A 26,088-nucleotide genomic window follows, 5' to 3' on the forward strand; every position below is an offset into this window, starting at 1 on the left:
TAAAGTGACACTTGAAATTAATTGTCCTTCCAAGAAAGACTCAGGACTAGGAAATTGGGGTGGAAAGCAGACTCTTGACTAGACCAACTTAAGTATAAGTGAAATTTTATATTATTTACCAAATGCATGCAGTAACAGTTTGGACAATACTTACCTGTGTGTGATAGTAAAACCAGAACATTCTCAAGGGCAATCTAATGAGACCAATTTTCAAATGTGCATATAGTCTTTGCACATAAATTTATCATATATACATATATAGTTCAAGTGCCCAAAGATAAAAGTATAGGTTATGTAAAAATATAAATGAATGTGTAACATGCTACTTGAATTTAGGAGACCGATACATATAGTTTTACATGCATGACAAGAGATCCACCATTAATGTTTATTCAACATTTTTAGGGCACCCACCATGCATCAGGCACAGTTGTAAGAGTTGGAGTCATAACATTCTAAGAGGAGAAACATCCTTTGTAAGCAGGGACACATACTTTTGTCTTTTGGTACTTACATATCAGCAGCAGAAACCAAATCACTACCAGGCTGACGGCAAGATGGGAGACAGCCTTAAATTATTCCAACCTAACCTAGTCACTAAGTGTTAATGCTTACAGGATCTCTGCAAAAGTTCCAAGAATACAGCAGAAGCTCACTGGTTTTAAGAAATTCATACAATCTACGGAAAGAGGGGATGTCTATATCCTACATGACAACAATGAAATTTCAAACACAGCATACAATGTTTATACAATATGCTAGTTGTTTGATCGCAAATAATGACAGAGATATCATGTGGTCTCTTCACATGAAAAATAAAGGATCCAAAATTATCAATTACCAACTGCAGATCCGTCACTAAAACTACCATAAGATACACAGACACCTTGGGATAGTTGTATTTCGTCTCTCAGAGTTACCACTGTAGGTCAAAGGAAGCCCCAAGTAGAACTTGAGTCAGACAGATTAGTAAGTCATAATTTTAGATTCCTGGAAACTGAAAATATTCTGGAAATTACTCCAGGCTTCCATGATATGATTCAAAGACAAAAGAATGTACACTATTGTATGACTAATTATATGACCCATACCCATGACAAAACAAGCATTTGTTTTACACAGTTAATAATAAAGCTAACTGCAGAAAACAGAAATACATTAGTGAAAATAGTTATTAGGAGTTAGCTTTTTAAAAAATCTCATATTAAAACAGTTTAAGGCAACAATAAAGTCAGTGTGATAAAAGAATCGACAAATCAATGAACACAATACACTTCAGAAACACATGCCAGTATATAAATTACAACAACAATTTCAAAAGTTGAAATCAACAATACATAGAAATGCCACTGAATTATAAGTACACTTATAAGTAATTAAAGTGGCAAATTTTATATGTGTATATATATATATACACACACACACACATATATATCTTACCAGAGAAAAAAGAAAAAACACGTCACCTGAACCTTCAGAACTTATCACACCTGCTACCAAAAACAATTACATAAAGAACATTTTTTTCTCTCACCCTGGATACAGTGCCCTATTCTCCCAGCACTCACAAGTAACCACTTTGATATCTCAGTGTTAATTTTTTCTTAAACATAAACAAACACATATATTTTGCACATTTTCTTTCACAAAAGGAAACATTAATTTTATACATTACCTTTTATACATCTTACTTTGTTTACATAATATACCCTTGAAATGCGTTATCCCTGCAGAAACTACTTGCTTATTCACTTTTACAATATCCTAGACGAGAATACATCTGTTTGTCCAGTTTTGTTGATAGGCTCCTAGGTTATTTCCAATCTTTAGCTATTGTAAAACACTCTGCCATGTTAAATACACAACTTGCTTCCCGTTTGGTGGTATGCAGGGTCTGGACCAAAGAATAAAGGCAATTTTTTTTTAATAAATATCTCAATATCTCCATAATGCCCTTCAAAAGTACTAGGGTATTTCAAAAAGTTAGCAGAAAACAGAATTTAAAGTTTATTGCAGTACAATCAGTTTTTTTCATACTATACATTTTTCATGAACTTTTTGGAAACGATTTCAAAATTTTTGCACGAAAATAAACTTATCTTTTCACTTCAGGTTCCATACATTTTTTTGGAGTACGCTTTTATTAACATTCTATAGTTTTATTTTGTGTTTCTCTTATAAATGTCCTTGAGCATTCTTTCCCAGGTTTTAAGTGTCTTCTTCTGTGAACTCTGTGTTCATAACCACTACTCACTTTTGACAAGAGTAATTCAATTTTTCACTATTTTTAAGAAGCGTTTTTATATACTAATGGAGATTAAACACTTGGTAGTATGTGTTCCAAATATTTCCCCCAGTTTCTCATTTTTCTTTTGACTCAATTTAAAAGTGCCTTTTCACACATATTTTTCAAAAATATTTTAAATTACTTCAAGAATATTTTCTATGGAGCTACATTTATCAATTTTATTTGATGGCTTCTGTATCTGAAGACAGAAAGACAAAGTTGCATTTACAAACCAGTGAGCAAAAGGATGAGGTCATTAACATGGAACACATGATTACCCATTTGGGACAAAGAAAAGCAGAAAACATTTTTTTACTTAAAATGTCAGACTCATGAAAAAGACAAACTACTCAGCAAATATACTGATTTGGTCTTAGTTCAGAATTCTGTTTTAGAAAAATAAATCCAGAGCCAAACATTTATCTAAATACACCAAACTCAAATTATATGTCACATTCTTTTGGTATTAGGAAAATCACTGATATGCTTAATATCCTCAAGATTTTCAATATTCCCTAAAGAGAAACATTTTCATGTTTTAGAAGTGCTTTCCACTATAACTAAGACTGTGCTCCACTTACTTCAAAGGGAAACTTCACTTTCCTGGGCGCCAAGACTACTGCTCTCAAACCCCAACCACCCAGCCGAGGAAACAGCCAGTCATGCGGACAGGCCAACCATTACCAAGAGCTCAAGTTGCAAATAGGCATAACCAGGTAGGAGCCAGAACTGGAGCTCTAAGGATTCATGAGGAAACAGAAATCGCAATAAAGCAGCAAAGCTCTAGGGTGAAGAAAGCCAGAGGAGAGAGCAAGGCAATTGGGGACAACGTGAGGACAGAACAGGAAAGCACAGCACACACAGCCACAAAAAGCGTTCTTTCCGCCAGATGCCTGCATTTTCCAGTGGCATCCTAGTTCTTATCTCCCAGTAGTACGGCCAAAGTCCCTATCCCGTTACTGCTTACTATCCCCTTCACTTTGTAAATATAACCCTCCATGTGAGCAATCATTTGTGCTCCTAACAACAAAAATCTTACTAAAGAAGCAAAATAGAAGAAGTTAACTGTGATATAATCTGGCCTTTGACCCCTGCTCCTAATAAATAGCTCCAGAGACAGAATTTTCTAAGTAATAGAAGGCACTGTGAACAGGAACTGAGTTTATACTCAGGAGCTAACTCAAGGTAGGGTCCCAAATGCGTAGGCCCGGCCAGCCCAGAAAGACTAATAAGCAAAGTAGGGTACTTCAAAAAGTTCATGGATTAGGCCGGTGCCATGGCGTAGCAAGAAAAGCTGCTGTCTGCAGTGCTGGGATCCCATATGGGCGCTGGTTCGAGTCCCGGCTGCTCCACTTCCGATACAGCTTTCTATTATGCCCTGGGAAAGCAGTAGAAGATAGTCCATGTCCTTGGGCCCCTGAACCCCTATGGGAAGACCTGGAGGAAGCTCCTGGCCCCTGGATTCAGATCGGCGCAGCTCCGGCTGATGCGGCCAACTGGGGAGTGAACTAGCAGTTACTGGATAAAGAAATTATGGGATATGTACTCTTTAGAATACTATACCGCAGTAAGAAACAACGAAATCCAGTCATTTGCAACAAAATGGAGGAATCTGGAACACATCATGCTGAGTGAAATAAGCCAGTCCCAAAGGGACAAATACCATATGTTCTCCCTGATCGGTGACGACTGACTGAACACCAAGAGGGAAACCTGTTGGAGTGAGGTGGACACTATGGGAAATGGTGGCTTGATCAGCATAGCCCTGACTGTTAATGAACAACTTAATACATTATCCCTCTTAGTAGTTTTTTTTATCTGTTCTACTTAATATGACTGGTTTAGATCTGTAATTGATGCACAGTTATTCTTAAGTGTTGAAAATTAACTGAAATGTGATCCCTGTTGAACATGGTGGTGGGAATGGGAGAGGGAAGAGATGTATAATTTGGGACATGCTCAGGCTGACTTGCCCCAAGTGGTGGAGTTGGAAGCATACCAGGGGATTCCAATTCAATCCCATCGAGGTGGCATGTACCAATGCCATCTCACTGTTCCAGGTGATCAGTTTCAGTTCACAGTTGGTCATGGTGAAGGGACTGGGAGTCAAAGGGAACACATAGACAAGTCTAGTACCTGCTAACGCTAACCGATGGAGTAAATAAAGGGGAGAGTGATCCAACATGGGAAGTGAGATACTCAGCAGACTCATAGAATGGCAGATGTCCTAAATAGCACTCTGGCCTCAGAATCAGCCCTAAAGGCATTCGGAGCTGGCTGAAAAGCTCATGAGAGTATTTCAGGCATGGAAAGCCAAGACACTCTGGCAAAAGATCTCTGCGAGTGAGATCCCAGTGGAAAGAACAGGTCTTCAAAGAAGGAGGTACCTTTCTCTGAAGGGAGGAGAGAACCTCCACTTTGACTATGACCTTGTCTAAACAAGATAAGAGTCGGAGAACTCAGAGGGCTTCCATAGCCTTGGAAACTCATGACTGGAGCATAGGGAGATTACTGATGCCATAGACAGGAGTGTCAATTGGTAAAGTCAACAACAGGAGTCACTGTGCACTTACTCCTCATGTAGGATCTCTATCCTTAATGTGCTGTACATTGAGATTTAATGCTATAACGAGTACTCAAACAATATATTTCACTTTGTGTTTCTATGGGGGTGCAAACTGTTGAAATCCTTACTTAATGCATACTAAACTGATCCTCTGTAAAAAAAAAAAAAGAAAAGAAAAAAAAAAAAAAAGAAAGAAATTATCAATTCCCAACTTGACTCTCACTGGGATTAAACATGACAATAGGTCTGCTCTGATTTCATCATCATTTAAAAAAATCATCTATTATTTTTCACTTTATGTTTCTGTGTGGGAGCAAACTGTTGAAATCCATACTTAATGTATACTAAGCTGATCTGTATATTAAGATAATCGAAAATGAATCATGATGTGAATGGAAGGGGAGAGGGAGTGGGAAAGGGGAGGGTTGTGGGTGGGAGGGACGGTATGGGGGGGAAGCCATTGTAATCCATAAGTCGTACTTTGGAAAATTATATGCATTAAATAAAAGTTTAAAAAAAAAAAAAAAAGAAAGATAAAAAAAAAAAAAAACAAAAAAAAAAAACTTAAAAAAAGATACTGTGACTCCTAGATGTTTGCCTCCCGCCCTCAGTACTTGCTCTGCAACATAGCCTTGTAGAACCAATAAAAGTCTTTGAAACTGTGAAAAAAAAAAAAAAAAAAAAAAAAAAAAAAAAAAAGACCTCTCTCTCTCTCTACCTCTTTACCTCTCCTCCTCTGTGTAACTCTTTCAAATAAAATTTTAAAAATGTTTTAAAAAAAAAGCTCATGGAGGGGCCAGCATTGTGGCACCATGGGTTAAGCTGCTGGCAACAACCACATGGGAACACCAATGCAAATCCTGGCTGCTTCTTTTTTTTTTTTTTTTTTTGAAGGCAGAGTGGACAGTGAGAGAGAGAGAGAGAGAAAGGTCTTCCTTTTACTGTTGGTTCACCCTCCAATGGTCGCCGTGGCCAGTGCGCTGCAGCCGGCACATCATGCTGATCCAAAGGCAGGAGCCAGGTGCTTTTCCTGGTCTCCCATGCGGGTGCAGGGCCCAAGGACTTGGGCCATCCTCCACTGCACTCCCGGGCCACAGCAGAGAGCTGGCCTGGAAGAGGGGCAACCGGGACAGAATTCGGCGCCCCGACCGGGACTAGAACCCGGTGTGCCGGTGCCGCAAGGCAGAGGATTAGCCTATTGAGCCACAGCGCCGGCCCGCTGCTTCAATTCCTATCCAGCTCTATGCTAATGTGCCTGGGAAAGCAGAAGATGGACCAAGTGGTTGGATCCCTTTTACCCATGTGGAAGACCTAGATGAAGTTCCTGACTCTGTTTTAGCTTGGCTGAGTCACTTAGAGAACGATCTAGCAAATGGAAGGTCGATTTCTCTCTCTCTTTAACTCTGCCTTTCAAATAAATACACAAACCTTTAAAAAAAAGTTTATGAAGGGGAGGGTGGTATGTCACAGCAGATTAAGCTGCTACTTGCAGGTCCATATCTTGAATCAGAGTACCAGCTCCAGTCCTAGCTACCCTGCTTCTGATCCAGCTTCCTGGGAAGGCAGTAGATGATAACGCAAGTACTTTGGTCCCTGCCATCCACTTAAGAGACCAGTATAGAGTTCCAGGTTCCTGGCTTCAGCATGGCCCACCCTCGGCTCCTGCAGACATTTAGGAAGTAAACCATATATACATATGCCTTCCAAATAAATATTCTTTTTAAAGTTCATGGAAAATTTTTATAAAGAATACTTTTTCAGGGCTGGCACTGTGGTGTAGCAGGTAAAGCCACCACCTGCAGTGCCAACAGCCCATTTGGGCACTGGTTTGAGTCCCAGCTGCTCCACTTCCTATGCAACTCTCTGCTATGGCTTGGGAAAATGGTCCAAGGCCTTGGGCCCCTGCAACCGTGTGGGAGACCCAGAGGAAGCTCCTGGCTCCTGGCTGCGGATCAACGTAGTTCTGGCCGTTGGGGACAACTGAGGAGTGAACTAACAGAAGGAAGACCTCTCTCTCTCTCTGTCTCTCCCCATTTAAACAAATCTTAAAAAACATTTTTTTTCATTAAAATATCTCAAAAGAAATAAAATTACTTATACAAACCAATCTCAAAAGATAATAAACATGAGCATTTTGGTGTATTTACATCAGTAATTTTAACTTATTAAGAAAATAAATCGAAGAGATTATATGTACAAGGAGAAAAAAAAGTAAATAATCAATATATCAAAGGGTTTGTTAAAAATTACTTACAAATAACTTAAATAACTTTAGGCCATTCTCTTTGACAAAAGACAAGGGCTCTCAATACATACTAGCATGGCCCAAGCACAAGAGAAATCATAAACCCACTCTAACTCCATCGGCCCACCTCTCCCCTTAAGCAGAATCTAAAGGTGATCAAATACAGAAAACTCTAATTTTGATCTCGTTATACAGTCAAAAAATAGCATGCCTGAGTGGGAAGACATAATTCCAAGGTGGGCCCTTGGTTGGCATCTAGGAATTTCATTACTAAACACAAATGCACCCTAACAGGAAACTTTCCCTAACTGTGCCTACACTATAAAAATAAAGATGGATCCTGCTGAACATCTGCTTTCTGTGAGTATGGAAGTTGGGCTAAGCAGAACATGCCTACAAGACTAACCCACAATAAAAAACCCAGAGTGTTGATTCTCTAATGGGCTTCCCTAGCAGTAACATAACACATGCATGGTAAAATTTTGATTACTGCAGAAAAATGTACTATCTGACTACTGATGGGAGGGAGAGGGCATAAGGAAGCCTGCACAGTGATTCCTCCCCACTAAACCTTGTCTTTTTCCTTAATGCTAACCTAGAAAGACTGCATACGCTCATTTCCTTATTATAATCAATCTTAGCTGTGAATACCATTACATGCTCAGTCAACACAGCTACTTTTTTATATTGTTACCAAGTCATAGAGACAATGTTTTTTTTCTCCAAGATTCAAAACTAACTTTCATAACTCAAATTAAGTACTACACATTTGAGATTTCTGGTTATAATTCTTCCCCCTGTCCTTTCTATTAGTGTATTAGAACTGTCCATAGGAGCCCACTTTTTTTAATAAAAGATTCATTTATTATGAGTTAGAGAGATACAGAGGGAGAAAGAACGAAAGTCTTCCAACCATTGGTTCACTTCCAAAAATGGGTGTGCTTTTTGGTGCAGCGGGTTAAACCATAAGATGGCCCACGTTCTTGGGCCCTGCACCTCATGGGAGACCAGGAGAAGCACCTGGCTCCTGCCTTCGGATCAGCGCGGTGCGCCATCCGCAGCGCGCCGGCCGTGGCGGCCATTGGAGGGTGAACCAACGGCAAAGGAAGACCTTTCTCTCTATCTCTCTCTCTCTCACTGTCCACTCTGCTGGTCAAAAAAAAAAAAAAGAAAAAGATGAGCTGCGAGGTCATTAATCACACTTGATATACGAATAGAAAGGTAAGCAGCCTCTAACACGTCATTTAATTTTTCCCCTTATTTTGCTTATTTTCATCTCCTTGAAAGGCAGAGAGCAACAGAGAGAGAGAGAATCTTCCATCTGCTGGTTCGCTTCCCAAATGCCTCAAACAGCCAGGGTCGGATCAGAATTAAGCCAGAAGCCTATACTCCATCTAAATCTCCCATGAGGGCAGCATGGACCCAAGTACTTCAGCCATCATCTGCTGCCTTCCTAGGATGTTTCAGCAGGAAGCTGGATGGGAAGCAGATGAGCTGCTGGGACTCAAATCAGCACACCAAAATGGAATATGAGCAACCCAAGAGTCAACTTCTTAACCTGCTGAGCCACAACACTCACTCCTAATTCCTTCCTTCCTTGCTTCCTTCCTTCCTTTTCTTGCTTAAGAATTATTTGAAAGGCAGAGTTATAGAGAGAGAGAGAAAGAAAGAGAGAGACAGAGAGAAAGGTCTTCTATCAAATGGTTCACTACCCAAATGGCTGCATCGGCTGAGGTTGGGCAAGATGGAAGCCAGGAGCCAGGAGATTCAGCCGGGTCACCCACATGGGCGGCAGGGGCTCAAATACTTGGGCCATCTTCTGCTGTGTTCCCAGACACATACATTATCAAGGGTCTGGATTGAAGCAGAGCAAGCAGGATTCAAACTGGAGCTCATATGGGATATTGTTGTACGCAACAGCGTAACCCACTGAGCCATAATGCTAGTCCCAAACGCTAATATCTTAGTTTTCTACAAGAAATATATCCATCAATGGAATCAGGATCTTTGGTTGAAGAGTATTTTAATTTCCTACAACCAAATTATGATCATAAAATTTTAATCAGCACAAAATGAGGACAGTTGGCAAAATTATAATTAGATCAAGTAAGTGCTCAATAACACCAATGGCAGCTAAAAAATCAAGAACTCTACACACAGTTTAACAGTGGCTTCAGTTGACTGACAGGATCATGACTTTTCTTGACTATATTCGTGTATCTGAATTGCTATCTCTTTATGTGTATACTAGGAAAAACAACATCTCCACTTTGCAATAAGCTAGGAAAAATAACCAGCTATTATAAAAGTTAATAGAAGGGCCAGCGTTGTGGTAAAAGGAGGTTAAGCCACTGCCTGTAATGGCAACACTCCATATGGGCACCGGTTTGAGTCCCAGTTGCTCCACTTCCAATCTGGCTCCCTGCTAATGTGCCTAGAAAAGCAGCAGAGGATGTCCCAACTGGTTAGGCCGCTGTCAACCACATGGGAGACCTGGAAGAAGCTCCTGGCTTCAGCCTGGCCCAGTCATGGTAATTGTGGCCACTTGGGGAGTAAACCAGTGGATGGAAGGTTCCTCATTCTGTCTCTTCCTCTGACTTTCAAATAGAAAGTTTAAAAAAAGTTAATAGAAAAAAATCTAATCTCTACAGACTACATGTGACTTAAAATACCTAACAGAGTAACATACGAAAGATTAAGAACCAACTTCAATTATTGGGAATATTAAAGACATTTGAATAAACATCTATAGAAGGGGAAGAGGAAAATCATAAGCATGTTAATTCTGACTAAAGGAATTTATAAATCAAATATTATTATAATATCCCTAAGTAAAAATTTTTAGAAGCAGAAGTTTACAAGGTGATTTTAAATTCAAGTTTACAATGAAGTAGAGAACAATAGCTTAAACTACATCAAAAAAGAATAAACGAGGTTTAGGAATAGAACAGGAGTTGGCCAACTACAGCCAGCAGCTACAAGATTTTTTTTTATTTAAAAAATTTATTTATTTATATGAAACGCAAAGCAACAGAGAATGATGGGGGGAGAGGGCAGGGCTAGAGAAGGGTGGGGGAGAGAGAGAAAGAGAGAGATTCTATCTGCTGCTTCACTCCTAATGTAGCTCCAATAGCCAGGAACTCCATCCAGGTCTCCCACAAGGGTAGTAAGGGGCCAAAACACTTAGGCCATCTTTTACTGCCTTCCTAGGCACATTACCAGGAAGCAGTGTAGAAAGGACCTGGACCAGCACTCCAATATGGGATTCTGGCATCACAAGTGGCAGCTTAACCCACTATGCCACAAAGCCAGTCCCTGCTGCCAGAGTCTGAGGGAAATGGATACATCCAGTCACTTAGGAATTGCTCATAGTTGACTCTCTGAATTGAATAGGTGCAACAAAGACTATGTGGTCTGAAAGTCTAAAATATTTAATGCTTGGACCTTTACAGAAAATGTTTGCCAACTCCTGCAATGCACACTTCAACTATGCTGTCATAGCCATAGCCTCTTCTGAGGGAGATCATGGAGGAAGAGAAGTCAAATGTATGAGGCACCAGAGTACATCAGGTCTGTGAAAAGAAATCACGTTAAAACATTATTTGGGTAGCCAGCAAAGCCTGCAACGCTGGCATCCCATATGGGTGCTGGTTCAAGTCCCACCTGTTCCACTTCCAACCCAGCTCTTTGCTATGGCCTAGGAAATCAGTGAAAGATGGCCCAAGTCCTTGGGCCCTTGCACCCATGTGGGAGACCTGGAAGAAGCTCCTGGCTCCTGGCTTCCGATCGGCCATTTGGGGAGTGACTAGTGAATGGAAGAACTCTATTTCTCTCTGCCTCTGCCTCTCTGTAACTACCTTTCCAATAAATAAGTAAGTCTTTAAAAAAACTAATTTGAGGGGCATCAGTAAGGACACTCTTGGGATACCAGCATTCTAAATAGGAATGACTAGATGCAAGTCTTGTCTCCATTCCCAATCCAGCTTCCTGCTAATATGCCCGGGAGGGAGCAGATGATGACTCAAGTACTTGGGTCACTGCCAACCATGTGGGAGACTATGACTGAGTTCTAGTCTCCTGGCTTCAACTTGCCCCAGCACCAGGTATTGCGGTCATTTGGGGTGTGATTCAGCAGGTTGGAGGTGTTTGTCCATCTGACTTTCAAATACATTTTTTTACAAACCTTTTAAAAAGTCAGGGCAACAGCCAGCATTGTAGCACAATGGGTTAAGCTGATGAATATGATGCTAATGTCCCATATGACCACAGGTTCAAGTCACGGCTGCTCCAATTCCAATCCAGCTCTCTGTTAATGTGCCTGGGAAGGCAACAGAACCTAGATGCAGTTCCAGGTTCCTGGCTACTGCCTGGCACAGCCCCAGGTACTCTGGCCATTTGGAGAGTGAATCAGCACAGAAGATATTTCTTTGTGTGTATGCATGTATGTTTCCTTCTGTCTCTGTAACTCTGCCTTTCAAACAAATAAAATAAATCTATTAAAATGAAAGTTGTGGCAGATGTTTAGTAAAGCAGTTAAGAGGTCATTTGGGACACCCACATCACTTTTCAGAATGCCTGGGTTCAAGGTTCAAGTCCCAACCCTGATCCCAACTACAACTTTCTGATAACATGGAAGAGCAGGTGAGGACTCAGGGGTTGGGTCCCTGCCGCCTGTAGGAAACCTGGATTGAATTCCCAGCTCCTGGCTCTGGCCTGCCCAAGCCCTGGCTCGTGTGGGTGTTTGGGGTGTAAACCAGTGGATGACAGATCTTCCTTTGTTGTTCTCTCTCCCTTACAAACAAGTAAAAGAGTTTTTTAAAAAAATTTTGGTACAAAGAAATTCTAAAACCCATATTGGTTTTTTTAAAATAACTTTTTTCATAACTTTCTGAAGACTTCCTTATACTATAATCCACAAGTACCACAAGTAAGCAGAAGTTCAAGGATAGAGAAACAGTATTTGAGAAAGCCAAATAATAGCAGAAGAAACTGAACAGTGGTTAAAGAGCTTTAAAAACACTGCGCCTGTGGCCACCCCAAACCAACTATACAATCACAGTGGTTAGGTTTGTTCTGATAGCTCCCTAGGCGGTTCTCATTGGTGAAGAACCACTGGGCTAGGAGAAACAACAAATGAACAGTCAAAAGCAATGGCCCCAGAAAACTGGCTTTTGAACATACGCAGAGCTCTTTGAGTCCTGTTCCCATCCTCATTGAATCCGTACCTTCCACACTGTTCTTCATTTGTACATATAATAAGCATGAAAAGCATGGGACAAATAAAGCTAAGCTAGGCCAATTAAACTCTTACTCTAAAATTTGAGCATGAACTGTGAGAACAACCTAATTAGCAATGAAAGCTGACACTGAGCAACTTACCAAAGACAGGACAATTGGCAAAGGAGGTCATGAGGAAGCATGTCACAGACTGAACATTAGTATAACTCCTAAGTTATACAAATGCTGACCCTAGTGACCAATGTGATGATATCTGGGGGTATGGTCATTGTTAGGTGATTACTAGTACTGATATATAAAGGGACCCCAAACAATTCCCTCACCCCTTCTGTCATGCAAGGGCAGGCAAAGCAGGCCTTCACATCTGCTGACACCTTGATCCTGAACTTCCCAGCCTCTGGGACGCTGAGAAATAAATTTCTGTTTTTCATGAGCCAGTCTATGGTAACTTGTTGTAGCATCCCAGACAGACTAAGGCAAAAGTGAGAGATAACAAATAGATGATAAGGCAGGAGAACAAAAAGAGCTGAACTAAGTCAATGACATAGTAGAAAAGGCCCACACATTCCACTTGCTTAAATCTCTAGAGCAACCACGGACCCAGGCCCAGGCCACACTGCTCGAATGATTCTTATGAAATCCCAGTCTTCCTTACTGTTGTTATATGTGCATCTGTATGAGAAACATTTAGTATTTAAACTAAGCCTCTTTAGTTTCTTAAGACCAGAAATCCTACATAATTTAGAAAGTGATAAAAGGTTAGATTGCATGAACATACCATCAGCAGGGATGTGAAATATTATGATCTGGTTATTACCTGGGGGTGGGGTAGAGAGTGAGTATACCCCTTCCACAACCCAGGTTCAAAGATGTACAGCCCACAGTAACTATGGCAAAGCTCTTGTCACAAGACTGCAGCGTAAAAATACCTTTGCTGGACATGACAGTCAATTTTGGCACAATCCCTACAATAGAAAAATTTCAAGTGATCAAGGCGTAAAAACATCAGATAGGTTGGGGGCTTCTGAAACAGGCAGGTAAGTTTCTACAGTGGCTTCTGTCTACAGCATCTGTCTGTAATTCAGTATGCTTGATTGAGAGTTTTAACAGTGTAGGCAGAAGCATCTTTAGAAATGAGTATGTAAGATGAGGGGCACAGGTACTTAAGTGGTCAAGATGAGGATGCAAAAATATAATAGGAACACATATGAATCAACTGGCGGCTACACTCACAGACTGGCCTATGATAAACTGTCCCTCCCTGATGGTTTCTGAGGAACAGAGCACTATAAGGCTGGACTAGTCAGCAAAGATTTTTAGAATTTTAGATTATGGCTTGCCCCATCATCTAAAGCAGAATGTAACAGTTGTGGGACATATTATCCAAATGCTATGTCATTTTAACACTTAAAAAGTGACAACCCAAGCAGGAGCCACTGGAATTCTTACACTGAGGAATAAAGTCTGTGAAATGCAAAAACTAAGTCCTACTGCAGAGGGAGTTGAACCTGCAAGGACAGAATTGGGGAAAGTGAGGTGCAGCAAAGGACACTGAGGCAATAAGCAACGTTTAGTTGCAAGTAACTGAGAATCTGTGAGGAAGCAGAGGGCTAAAAAGCTTGGGTGCAAACTAAAGCTTAAGCGGACAATGAGGAAGGCAGGGAGGCAGAGACCCAGAGGAACTGAGGCATGTTAGAAGTAGCACACTAGATGAAAGACAGCAATCTTTGCTGCTGACCTTCCCAGAGCTGTCTTGCAACCATCTCCAATTCCAGAGAAAAAGCTAAAATTCCCTTTCAGGACATTTCCACTGTCTTCACTCAAATACAGAATCTTCTTCTACCCTGGGAGTTGGTTACACCTACTCTGGCTGATCTAAGATGGTAGTCTAAACCAAGTCTATCTCTTGACCATAGAAGAGCATACAAATACCAGAAACTGCTAACAGGATTTCAAGCCACTAAGAGTTTGCAGGTGGGCCGGCGCCATGGCGCAGTAGGTTAATCCTCTGCCTGCAGCGCCAGTATCCCATATGGGCACCTATTCTAGTCCAGGCTGCTCCTCTCTCTTCCAGTCCAGCTCTCTGCTGTGGCCCGGGAGGGCAGTTGAGGATGGCCCAAGTCCTTGGGCCCTGCAACTGCATTTGAGACCAGGAAGCAGCATCTGAATCCTGGCTTCGGACTGGCGCAGCTCCAGCCATTGCAGCCATTTGGGGAGTGAACCCACGAAAGGAAGACCTCCCTCTCTGTATCTCCCTCTCACTGTCTGTAACTCTACCTCTCAAAAAAATAAATAAAATCTTAAAAAAAAAAAAGTTTGCAGAAGGAGTTAACATTTCACAGTAGGGTGTAAGGAAATGAGAATCACCCCCCACTTAGTATAGCCATCAAAATGATAACAGCCCTTAGCAGTCCATGACAAGACTGTTAATTAGGCATTTAAAGGGTCAGAGATGGACCTAACAGACTAATTTTTTGTTAATGGCCAAGTAGTAAATATTTTTACCTTTATAGGATATATGGTCTGTCCTAAGTACTCTACTTAGCTACCATGGCACAAAAACAGCCATACACAACAAAGAATGAGAATGGCTGTGTTCCAATGGAACTTTATTCATGGACACTGAAATCTGAATTGTTTATAATTTCCATGTCATAAAATGCTATAATCCTTTTTATTTTTCTCAACTGTTAAAAATGTAAATACCAATTCTTTGTCGACTGGCTGAACAAAAACAAATGATGGCCCAGTTTTGGCCACTTCGCTGAACACTGATACACAGAACTAGAAGGCAGTAAATAGGGTCATATACTTCCTTTTCTCAGAAGATTCTGTATTTTAACATACGCAAGGATATTCTGATGGCTGTGGAAACTGCCTGATTAATGGAATATTCTTTATCTGCTTTTTTTAACCATCTAAAGCATCTTAAGTATACAGTTCAGCAGTATTAAATATATCAACATTGTTGTACAACAGATCTCCAGAACTTTGTCATCTTGCAAAACTGAAGCCCTACACCTAGTATACAACTCCCTATTTTCCCCCTTCCCCTAACTCCTGGAAAGACACCATTATACTACTTTCTATGAATTTGGGTTATGTACCTTCTGAAGCTACACCATACCATCATTTTGAGGCCAATTTCTGTTACTATCTAGAAGGCAGAGGTGAATACAGTAGGGATTATATACAAGAATACTATAACATGTTAAAGTGTTCTAGGCTATAAACATTAAGAAATATTTATCTGTCTGGCATCCACTTAGTAAAATTTACCTGTCACATCAGTTATGTGTATACCACATACACCCTTAGACTCTTCTAAAGAAAAGGGAATTGCACAAAATTCCTACTTAATACATAGCCAAAGAAACTGTTTTCATTCATATGGCACCAAATCAAAGGACAAAGGAGTAAGCCAGACGTTTATGATATGATCTGAAGTGAAAAGCTCTAGACAAAAAGGATGAGCTGAGCCAAGGAGATCCTCTGGCTCCCAGGTACTTGAACTGTAGAACAAAGAATCAGGTAAACATCAGCCAAAGTTGAAGAAGAAAGTTTTTCCCCAAATAAAGAAACAGATATTAGGGATGCATAAGCTCAAATGGCCTGTCGACAAATAAACTACATATAAACAGGTGAGAAAAGTAGAATAAAGATTTTCAAAAACTGAAATACCATCCATAGAAGAGCACTATCTAGAACAATGAGTCTTATTCAAAACAGTATTCATGAGCAGTGTTGTGAAAATTTGTGGGGATTTTTTAGTTCTTATGATGATTGGGGTTATTAGACTTAGTGGAAAGCAGCTAGGGATTTAAGATATCCTGCAATGTAGCACAAAGTCCCTCAAAATAAAGAATGAAAATACACCACTTGACTCAACACAACTACAAATTAGTACCATGATACATAATAATGAAAACTTTGACAAGTAAAAGCTGCGTATCTGAGATATAAACAACTCAGTAATTCAAGATGTTGTTAGGAAAATGAAGCTAAAACACAATAGAAGCATTGGCACAGGCTTGTGCCAAATTGCAAATCGACTTCAAAAATGAAGTTCAGGCCAATGCCGCGGCTCAACAGACTAATCCTCCACCTAGCGGCACCGGCACACCGGGTTCTAGTCCCGGTCGGGGCGCCGGATTCTGTCCCGGTTGCCCCTCTTCCAGGCCAGCTCTCTGCTGTGGCCAGGGAGTGCAGTGGAGGATGGCCCAAGTCCTTGGGCCCTGCACCCCATGGGAGACCAGGAGAAGCACCTGGCTCCTGCCTTCGGATCAGCGCAGTGTGCCCGCCGCAGTCCACCGGCCACAGTGCACCGGCCCCGGTGGCCACTGGAGGGTGAACCAACGGCAAAGGAAGACCTTTCTCTCTGTCTCTCTGTCCACTCTGTCTGTCAAAAAAAAAAAAAAAAAAAAAAAAGAGGTTCAATAGTAGGTACTCTTTACAGCAACACTGACAAATTTAGTTACAAGGAAGAGACAGTGAGAGGGTGAGAACTGGTAAGGCTTTTAAAGCTAGCTTCCTCAAATCCCTCACTAATCCTGAAAGGACTAGCCGACCAACTTCTTTAATTAGATTCTTCTGAAATAGCAGGTCAAAGTGGCTAGGCAGGTAACATCAAAAAAGTAAAACAGGCTAGCACACAATGTGATAAAGTAGATAGCAGAAGGTCCTTCCTTAAAATGAGCCTAGCACCACCTGGCCTCAGTGGAAATTTAGACCTAGTCTTCTGATATTTCAGGACAAAGTACCTTTCTATGTAAACTCATTTTAACTTGTAAATATGTAAAACTATCTTACCTTGTGATTTGCTAATCCCTGAGGGCCTAAAATAACAGTGTGCTCTCCCCGCTTCAAAATGCCATGAAACTGCCTTGCTAAATTTAGGGTATAGAAGTGGGGGGGGGGGTCATCATGTTCCCAAATCTATATATAAAAACGGAAAAGACAGAGGCTGGGGCTTGACTCTTGAGACATGAGTCTAATCAAGCCTGCATGTGAAAATAAACTGTGTGCCTGCCATTTGATCTCTTTGGTCATTGTCCGTAACGACCTGATTCTAAAGAAATACCACGTGGGCCAAAAGAGACCAATCTACAGGAGGAATATAGTCTAGAGGAGGCCTGTTTCCTCACAATATCTCACCTGGTGTCTTGTGAAGTTGTTCACTCCACATTAAGAACTAAAATTGCACTGGAGCAAAGACATACTTACGAGAGCCTTTAAAAAGTTCATGGGAAGTACGTATTACGAAAAAACTATGCATGATTTCAAAAGCTTTTGCACCAAAAGAAACATCTTTTTTAACTCCATTTTTCCGTGAACTTTTGTTAAGGACTCTGATACATACATCCAGCTGTAACAAAAATTTCATAGAACAATACTTACCCTTTGTCAGATGGCGGCTTGATATCTGCCAGTTTTCTTATCTATGCTCTATCTTAAATCCATTTCGTTCTAACTTATACACCAGCATTCAAAATCATGGCCCACTTTTAAAGACTGCCCAAAGGAAGGAAACTGCCAAGCCACAAGCTGAGGTGAACAGCTAAGTGCCATATACCCATGTTTTATACCACATGGGAAACAAAGATATCATTACAAATAAGGTAAAATTCGGAAGAAGCAGACATTATGACGTAAGAAAAAGCCCTTACATACATATTCTGCTATTAAAGCAAAAAGCAACTGATGCAATTAAAAGCTGAGGCTACTCAGGCTTCCTGTAGGTGCCAGAAATCCCAGCAATCCCTAGGCCCACACTGAGCAATAAGCATCAAGAGCCTTCCCCTTTGAATGAGGCCTACACATTACAACTGACCACAACCCCAATACACTACTGTCCCCTTAAAAGTCAGTTGCCCTCATATTTGCACTCTTGCTTATATTTTAAAGAAATCTCCCTTCAAAGGGCTCTATCAAAGGTAAACAAAAGAGGGGAGAAAAACTGGTTTTAAGAAAAAAGGAAGAGAATGAATATAAGAACCATCTTATACATTTACCCCATCTGGATCCTGCAGGATTTTGCAATTACAACCCCTGAAACAAAGGATAGAGAAGTCAGTTGTTAGTGGATACACTGTAAGATATAAGAAGCAAGCAGACTAAAAACAATAAAGATTGAAATAAAAAAAAAAAATCCTGCAGAATACAAGAGTGAAGATCCACAAACTGTGGCTTGGTATACACACTAAACTGGATACCACAGGCCTAGTAAATCTGTGTTCTCAGGAACTGAAGCTGGGCTATCACAGGTAAACACAGTTAGCAAAAGATAACTAACCAAAGGTGAACGAATGCAATGCAGAGGAGAGGCCATGAGGGCCATAAGCAAGCAGAACTTATTTTAAAAGGAAGGAGAGGCAGTAAGTGGAACCTACAAATAAGCTCAAAATATGAGGTGATCAGAAAACAAAGTGCACTGGCAAGCCAATACATAATGGAAGAAACAGAAACTCAGTAGCTGAAGCAAATGGAAACACAGATGAAAGAACACACTACAGTCTATGTAACAGTCATGAAAAATTTAAGAGCAACTTGCAAGTAGGCATAGAAATCAGAAGCTATAAAAAGCAGGAACTCAGCAAAGGAAGACCTTTCTCTCTGTCTCTCTCTCTCACTGTCCACTCTGCCTGTCAAAAAAAATAAAAATAAAAATAAATAAAAAATTAAAAAAAAAAAAAGCAGGAACTGTCCATCAGCAATAGGATAAATAGCCGAAAAGGAAGCGGTTAGCAGAAGGAAGAGAATCAGGATTTATGGAGAGCAGGGTTGCAGAGTTATCTATAAGACTGTTAAGTTCTACAGTCAGATATGAGACTTCTGGATGCCTTGGAAGTGATTTGATTGCCTTCCAATTTTAGAGCAATTAAATTATATTGAACATACTTACGGTAGTTTGCTAAAGGATCTTGAAAAACAGACATGTGTACACATGATGGTACTTCAAAAAGCTCATGAGAAATGGAATTAAAAGGTAACTTTATTATGGTGCAAAACATTCTGAAATCCGGCATATGGGTATTCAATCAATAAGGGGAAAGGTCCTAGATGTGTCATGCAGCTAGTATCACTCTTTGCAGTCTCAGGAAACTCAACAACCCACAGGGAATCAGATTCGCAATTTAATGACAATGGGGCAGCATAGTGAATGAATGGCAACAGCAAAAGCACTAAGTCTGCAGAGCGAGATGAGGTGGAATGGAAGCCACACAGATAGCGGTTGCAAAAGCTCAAGTTACGAGTGAGAAAAGAAAATTTAAGTATTTAGTAGCAAGGGAGCAGAGGAAGACAAGAGTATGAGAAAAGCAGTCTGTAGTAGAAGATAACATGCACAGCAACTAGAGAGATAAAGCTCCATCACGTTAATGATACGACACTAGAGTGGAGTTCCACAAACTTAATAAAATCGATCCAAATGAGCATCGTTCCTCACAATGAAATGTGGATTGCAAGGAACAGATCCTCAACAGGAATGTAGTTGTTTGGAACTGGTTATATGAGGACTGAAGCAACAAGGCAGACAGCCAAGCTAATCCCTTTCACACCCCAGCATATGCTATTATTAATGACATGCAACCCTGTTGCTCTCAGAAACTTAAAATTGCGAAAAATGGAAAACAAGTAATCAGTAACAAAGACTGGAGGTGAAAAAGTGCTCTAAGAGGCAGAGGGAGAATCAGGGGCCTGAACATGAGGAAGACCAGAGTAACTAAGCAGAACAGCATGAGGACACAAATCAGGTTTTAAGAGACTAACCCCACCCACTGATTTTTTTTGTCAAATACTTCCAAATGGAACACAGCACATTCCTTCAATTAGTATTGTCTACTGTCTCATGCCACAGTGGCAGAAACCAGAGCCACAAAACCTGACATACTATAAGAAAAAATTTGCCATCTCCTGTCAGTGGAAAGCATACAGAGTAGGGAAAAAACTGAGAGGATATTCAGAGAAACAGGAGCCGAGAGGGTATTTAAGTCACATTGAAAACAGAAGTCCATCACTGTGGCATAGTAGGATACAGTGCCGGCATCCCATACAGGCACCAGTTCGAGTCCTGGCTGCTCCACTTCCAATCTAGCTCCTTGTTAATATGCCTAGGAAGGCAGTGGAAGATGGCCAAAGTCTTCAGGCTCCTGCATCCATGTGGGAGACCTGGAAGAAGCCCTGGCTCCTGGCTTTGGATCGGCAAACTTCTGGCTGTTGCGGACATCTCGAGAGTGAACCAGCATGTGATAGTCCTCTCTATCTGCAATCTGCCTCTCAAATAAATAAATCTTTAATTTAAAAAGAAAAAAAAGAGAACAAACTGTGGAGAAAAGATTCTGGAAGCCCTTATTCTACGATCCTCACAAGTAGCCTTAATACAACCCCCTGAACCCTGGACTTGTAGAAAATCCAGTTACAGGGCCGGCTCTGTAGTGTAGTGGGTTAAGCCACCTCCTGTAGTGCCAGCATCCCATATGGGTGCCAGTTCGAGAGCCGGCAGCTCCACTTCCAATCCAGCTCTCTGCTATGGCCTGGGAAAGCAGTAGAAGATGGCCCAAGGCCTTGGGCCCCTACATCCGCATGGGAGACCAGGAAGATGTTCCTGGCTACTGGCTTCAGATTGGCGCAGCTCCAGCCATTGCTGCCAATTGGAGAGCGAACCAGCGGATGGAAGACCTCTCTCTCTCTCTGACTCTCCTTCCCTGTCTGTGTAACTCTGACTTTCAAATAAATAAGTAAATATTTAAAAAAAAATCAGTTACATACCACACACTAAAGAGATCAATAGAAAACATTAATTATTAATGGCATAAATGAATTATGAACCATGAGAAAACATTTTTATCTTTATCATGAAATGTAAATAGAAAATAATGATCCTTGGGCCCCAGTACCCATGTGGGAGATCTGGAAGAAGCCCCAGGCTCCTGGCTTCGGATAAGCCCAGCTTCGGCAGATGTGGCCATTTGAGGAGTGAACCAATGGTTGGAAGACCTCTCTCTCTCTGCCCCTGACTCTGTATCTTGGCCTTCTAAATAAATAAATCTTTAAAAAAAAAAAAGTAAATAAACTTGTAAAAAATTAATTTATAAGCCAAACTGAGAAAAATACCTACCACATGATAGATGAAAAATCAGTATGAGGAAGTAGGCATTTAGCCTAGCAGTTGAGATGCCACATCCCACATCAGAGTGACTGGGTGCCCTTTCCAACTCCAGCTTCCTGCTAATGCAGATCCTGGGAGGCAGTATGATGGCTCAATTAGTTGGTTTACTGCCACTCACTTGGGAGACCTGGATTGAGTTTCCAGCTCCTGGCTTCAGCCTGGCCCAGACTTTACCACTGTAGGCATTTCAGGAGTAAAACAGAAGGAAGTGCTGTCTCTCCCTTCTGTCTCTCAAACAAATCAATCAGCAACAGTATGAAAAACAAAAATAAGACTCAAGTAACATTTTGTAAAAAAAAAAAAAAAAATGTTTTTAAAGGCAGAAAGACATGGTGGGGTGGGAGGAGAGATAGAGAGAGAAAGATCTACCACATGTTGGTTCACACCCCAAATGTCCTCAATAGCATGAGCAGGACCAGGCCAAAGTCAAGAGCCCAGAACTTAACCCAGGTGTTCCATGTGGGTAGCAGGAACTTTAGAGCCCTTACCTGCTGCCTCCCAGAGCATGCATTAACATAGCAGGAAACTGAAACATGGGACTTCAACCCAGGTAACACAATATGGTTTGTACATGTGTTAACCACTAAACCAAATACTTGGCCCTGCAAAAAAGATTGTTATCTGTTCTATCTCTTTAGGAAATCAAAGAAATAAAAACTAAAATATAAAAATACATATGTATAAAACTATCTACAGGGTAATTCACTGTAAAACTACACACAATTAAAAGGGCCCTAATTGAAACAAAGTATCAGATACAAATTAAAGTTTTATAATCATGTAGGGTATATCATGTGCTAATTTTTTAAAAATTAAAGTTTATTTAATGAGATGGGGTATGTCTGAGATCTGCTCTGTTTTTAAAAGAGAAGGCAACAGGGGCTGGTGTTGGGGGCACAGTGGATTAAACCACCAGTATCCCATGATACAGCATCCCTTATCAGAGCCCTAGTTGCTTTGTTTCAGATCCAGCTCCCTTCTAATGTGCCAAAAACCCAATTAAGGGGTTGACATAGAAAATTAGCAAACCACAGCCTCCCACTTTGACTGTTAGGGCAGTGGTTATATCCAAAGTTAACTTCTATATTATATCCATTTATGAGCCTAACTAAGGTAGAAGACATGCTGGTGAGGAAGTGTCAGAGCTAACAATGCTAAGGAAAAAGCAAACAATGTAAAGATCACATCACTTGTAACCCATGCAAGGCAAAGACAGACCCAAGACAAAAAGAAGTTCCTCTCCAGAGATGGAAGTTAACATGGCCCATAAAGATTATACAAGAGGTCATCAAAAAGTTCATGAAAAACATGGATTATGAAAAAAAAAAAAGATGCAAAGATTTCACAATTTTTTGCAGCACAATAAACCGATTTTTAGCTCCTTTTCCCCATGAATTTCCTAAAGAACCACTGAATAGCACTCTGCCAGTCATGCACAGAAGACATGGATAACAAGATTTTGACTGATTCAAGCACAGCTGTGTTGTTATTGTGTTACACACATTGTGAATAAAATCATTCTGAATGTTTGATCTCTGAGTCTTTCTCTATAAAGTCCTTCAGGATGAACACAAGCATTTTCAGGGCCAGTGTGGCACAGCGAGTTAACGCCATGGCTTGAAGCGCTGCCATTCCATATGGGCGCCAGTTTGAGACCCGGTTGCTCCACTTGCGATCCAGCTCTCTGCTATGACCTGGGAAAGCAGTGGAAGATGGCCCAAGTCCTTGGGCCACTGCACCCACATGGGAGACCAGAAGCAGCTCCTGGCTCCTGGCTTTGAATCAGCACAGCTCCAGCCATTGTGGCCGATTGTGGAGTGAACCATCGGACAGAAGACCTCTCTCTCTCTGCTTCTCCTTCTCTCTGTGTAACTCCTTCAAATAAAATAGATAAATATCAAAAAAAAAAAAAAAAAAAGCAAGCTTCTTCAAGAAACTCGTAGAAAATCCATATTAAGGAAAAGTATGCATAGATTTCAAAAAATTTCATATCAAAATAAACTTATCGTTTCATTCCTTTTTCCATAAACTTTTTGAAATGTCTTCATGCTAGAGAACAGGTGTCAGCACTGCTACAGCCCATAGGGCAAATTCAGCTTGCTGACTGCCCCTGTATATGCGATTTTCTCAGAACACAATCATGTCCCGTGGTTAACCCGGTGTCTGTTGCTGCTTTCACACTACAATAGCATAGCTGAGCAAAAACTACCCAGTCCTTTACCGAAAAAATTTGCTAGCCTCTGCCATAAAGCATACCTTCAAATAACAGTCAGCCAACTTATTAGGCCTAGCAGAAACCCCAGACCTAACAGAATGAGGGAAACTTACATTCCTCATTGTTTACCAAAATAGACTATTCCTATAAACGGGGTGGAGTAGTCAAGTCAGAATACTACATCATGATAGGACATGAGGGAGAAGATGTTAAGTAATCAAAACTAATAATGTCTATGGGGGCCGGTGCTGTGGTGTTAACAGGTAAAGGCACCACCTTCAGTGTCGGCAGCCCATGTGGGTGCTGGTTCAAGTCCCGGATGCTCCACTTCTGATCCAGCTCTCTGCTATGGCCTGGGAAAGGAGCAGAAGATGGCCCAAGTACTGGCTCGTGGCCTCAGCCTGGCCCAGACCCAGCTGCTGTAGGCATTTAAGGAGTGAATGAGCAGAAGGGAGCATGCTCTCAATCTTTCTCGTCCCCTACCAACTCAAATAATAAATAATAATCAAGTTTATTTTGGCTCAAAAAATACTGAACTGCATGTTTTTTCACAATGGGTATGTTCAATGAATTCTCTGAAGACCCTGATATGCATGTTTCAAAATTTTTATACTAATCTATTCTACTTTCCATGAACTTCCTAAAGTACCCTCAAATAATTTCCCATTTTATTGTGTTTTTCCTTTTATTCAGGATTCTCACAGGATATTCTGAAAACAAATGGTGAGGAACCAGCATTGTAGTGCAGCAGTATAAGCTGTTGGCTGGCATCTCACTGGAGCACTATATCAAGTCCAGCGGCTCCCCTTTCAATGTATTTTTCTGCTAATACACCTGAGAAGGCAGCAGAAAATGCCTCGAGTCGCTGGGCCCCTGAAATCCACGTGGGAGTTGTGAATGGAGTTCTTGGCTGTTGCTTTTAGCCTAGCCACGCCCTGGCCATGGCAGCCATCTGGGGGAGTGAACCAGCAGATGTCTGCCTTTCAAATAAATCTAAAAAAAAAAAAAAAGTGATATATCAAGAATACAAACAATATGCTATCTCGAAAACAAAAGACAGCCAGAAAGAAAGCAGGAAGGAGGGAGAGAGGGGAAGGGAGGAAGGGAATATTATACAAAAACTAATCAAAAATTAAAAAATTTTTTTGAAGAGGCAAAATTTTTTTTAACTAATGGTGAATTTAAAGATTTTATTTAGGGGCTGGCACTGTGGCATGATGGGTAAAACTGCCACCTGAGTGCCATCATCCATATAGGGTGCCGGTTCGAGTCCCAGCTGCTCTACTTCAGATCCAGCTATCTGTTATGATATGGGAAAACAGTAGAAGATGGTCCAATGGGGCCAGCGCTATAGTGTAGTACATAAAGCCACTGCCTGTAGTGCCAGCAACCCATATGGGTACCGGGTTCGGGTCCTGGCTACTCTACTGCCTGAGAAAGCAGTAGAAGATGAGCCAAGTGTTTGCGCCCCTGCACCAACATGGAAGACCCAGAAGAAGCTCCAAGCTCCTGGCTTAGGATCCAGCTCAGCTCCGGGCATTGCAGCCATTTGGGAATGAACCGCAGATGGAAGACCTCTCTGTCTGCCTCTGTTTCTCTGTAAGTCTGCCTTTAAATAAATAAATAATTTTTAAGATGAAAAAAGAAGTGTAATCAGGGGCTGGCGCTGTGGTATAGCAAGTAAAACTAACACCTTCAGTGCCAGCATTCCCTATGGGCACCAGTTCGAGTCCTGGCTGTTCCACTTCAATACAGCGCTCTGCTATGGTCTGGGAAAGCAACAGAAGATGACCCAAGTGTTTGGGCCCCTGCATAGGAGACCCAGAAGAAGCTTCAGGGTCCTAGCTTCAGATTGGCCCAGCTGCAGTCGTCGTTGCCATTTGGGGAGTGAACCAGTGGATGGAAGACGTGTGTGTGTGTGTGTGTGTGTCTCTCTCTGCCTCTGTTTCCCTGCCTTTTAAATACATACAAAAATCTGAAAAAAAAGAAGAAAATAAATGAAAACTAAATCTTTCTTTTTAAAAAAAAGTATAATCATTCACAGTACTTACCAACTTTTAGCGTAATAACTATCTATCTGGCCCGTCTCTGGAGCTCATATCAGAGTGTAGATCTGAATCCTAGTTATTTCACTTTTCATCCAACTTCCTGCTAATGCCCCTGGAAAGGCCGCAGAAGACGGCCCAAGTAATTGGGCCCTTGCCACCAGTGTGAGAGAACTGGATGACATTCCTGGTTCTTGGCTTGGGCCCGGCCCAACCCTGGCTGTTTTGGGCATTTAGGCAGTGGAACCAGGAGATGGAAGATCTCTCTGTTTCTCTTTCTCTCCATGTCTCGCTGCATTTCAAATAATTGTTTTCAAAGTCTATCG

At 41.1% G+C, this 26,088-nt stretch overlaps 1 long non-coding RNA gene across 7 annotated transcripts in view; it reads right to left on the reverse strand.

Moving 5' to 3' along the window:
• Positions 1–374: 374 nt before the first annotated feature.
• Positions 375–26,088, reverse strand: part of LOC103345230 (uncharacterized) — a 43,415-nt gene continuing 17,701 nt past the window's right edge. For 6 of the 7 annotated variants that reach the window (XR_011385592.1, XR_011385590.1, XR_011385595.1 and 3 more), the window contains one exon: positions 375–23,377. This is a non-coding gene — a long non-coding RNA (uncharacterized lncRNA). The remainder of the gene's footprint in view (positions 23,378–26,088) is intronic. The other variant, XR_011385593.1, reaches the window with a different exon arrangement.

This window comes from Oryctolagus cuniculus, chromosome X (genome assembly GCF_964237555.1).
Source record: "Oryctolagus cuniculus chromosome X, mOryCun1.1, whole genome shotgun sequence".
NCBI classification, from domain to species: Eukaryota; Metazoa; Chordata; class Mammalia; order Lagomorpha; family Leporidae; genus Oryctolagus; species Oryctolagus cuniculus.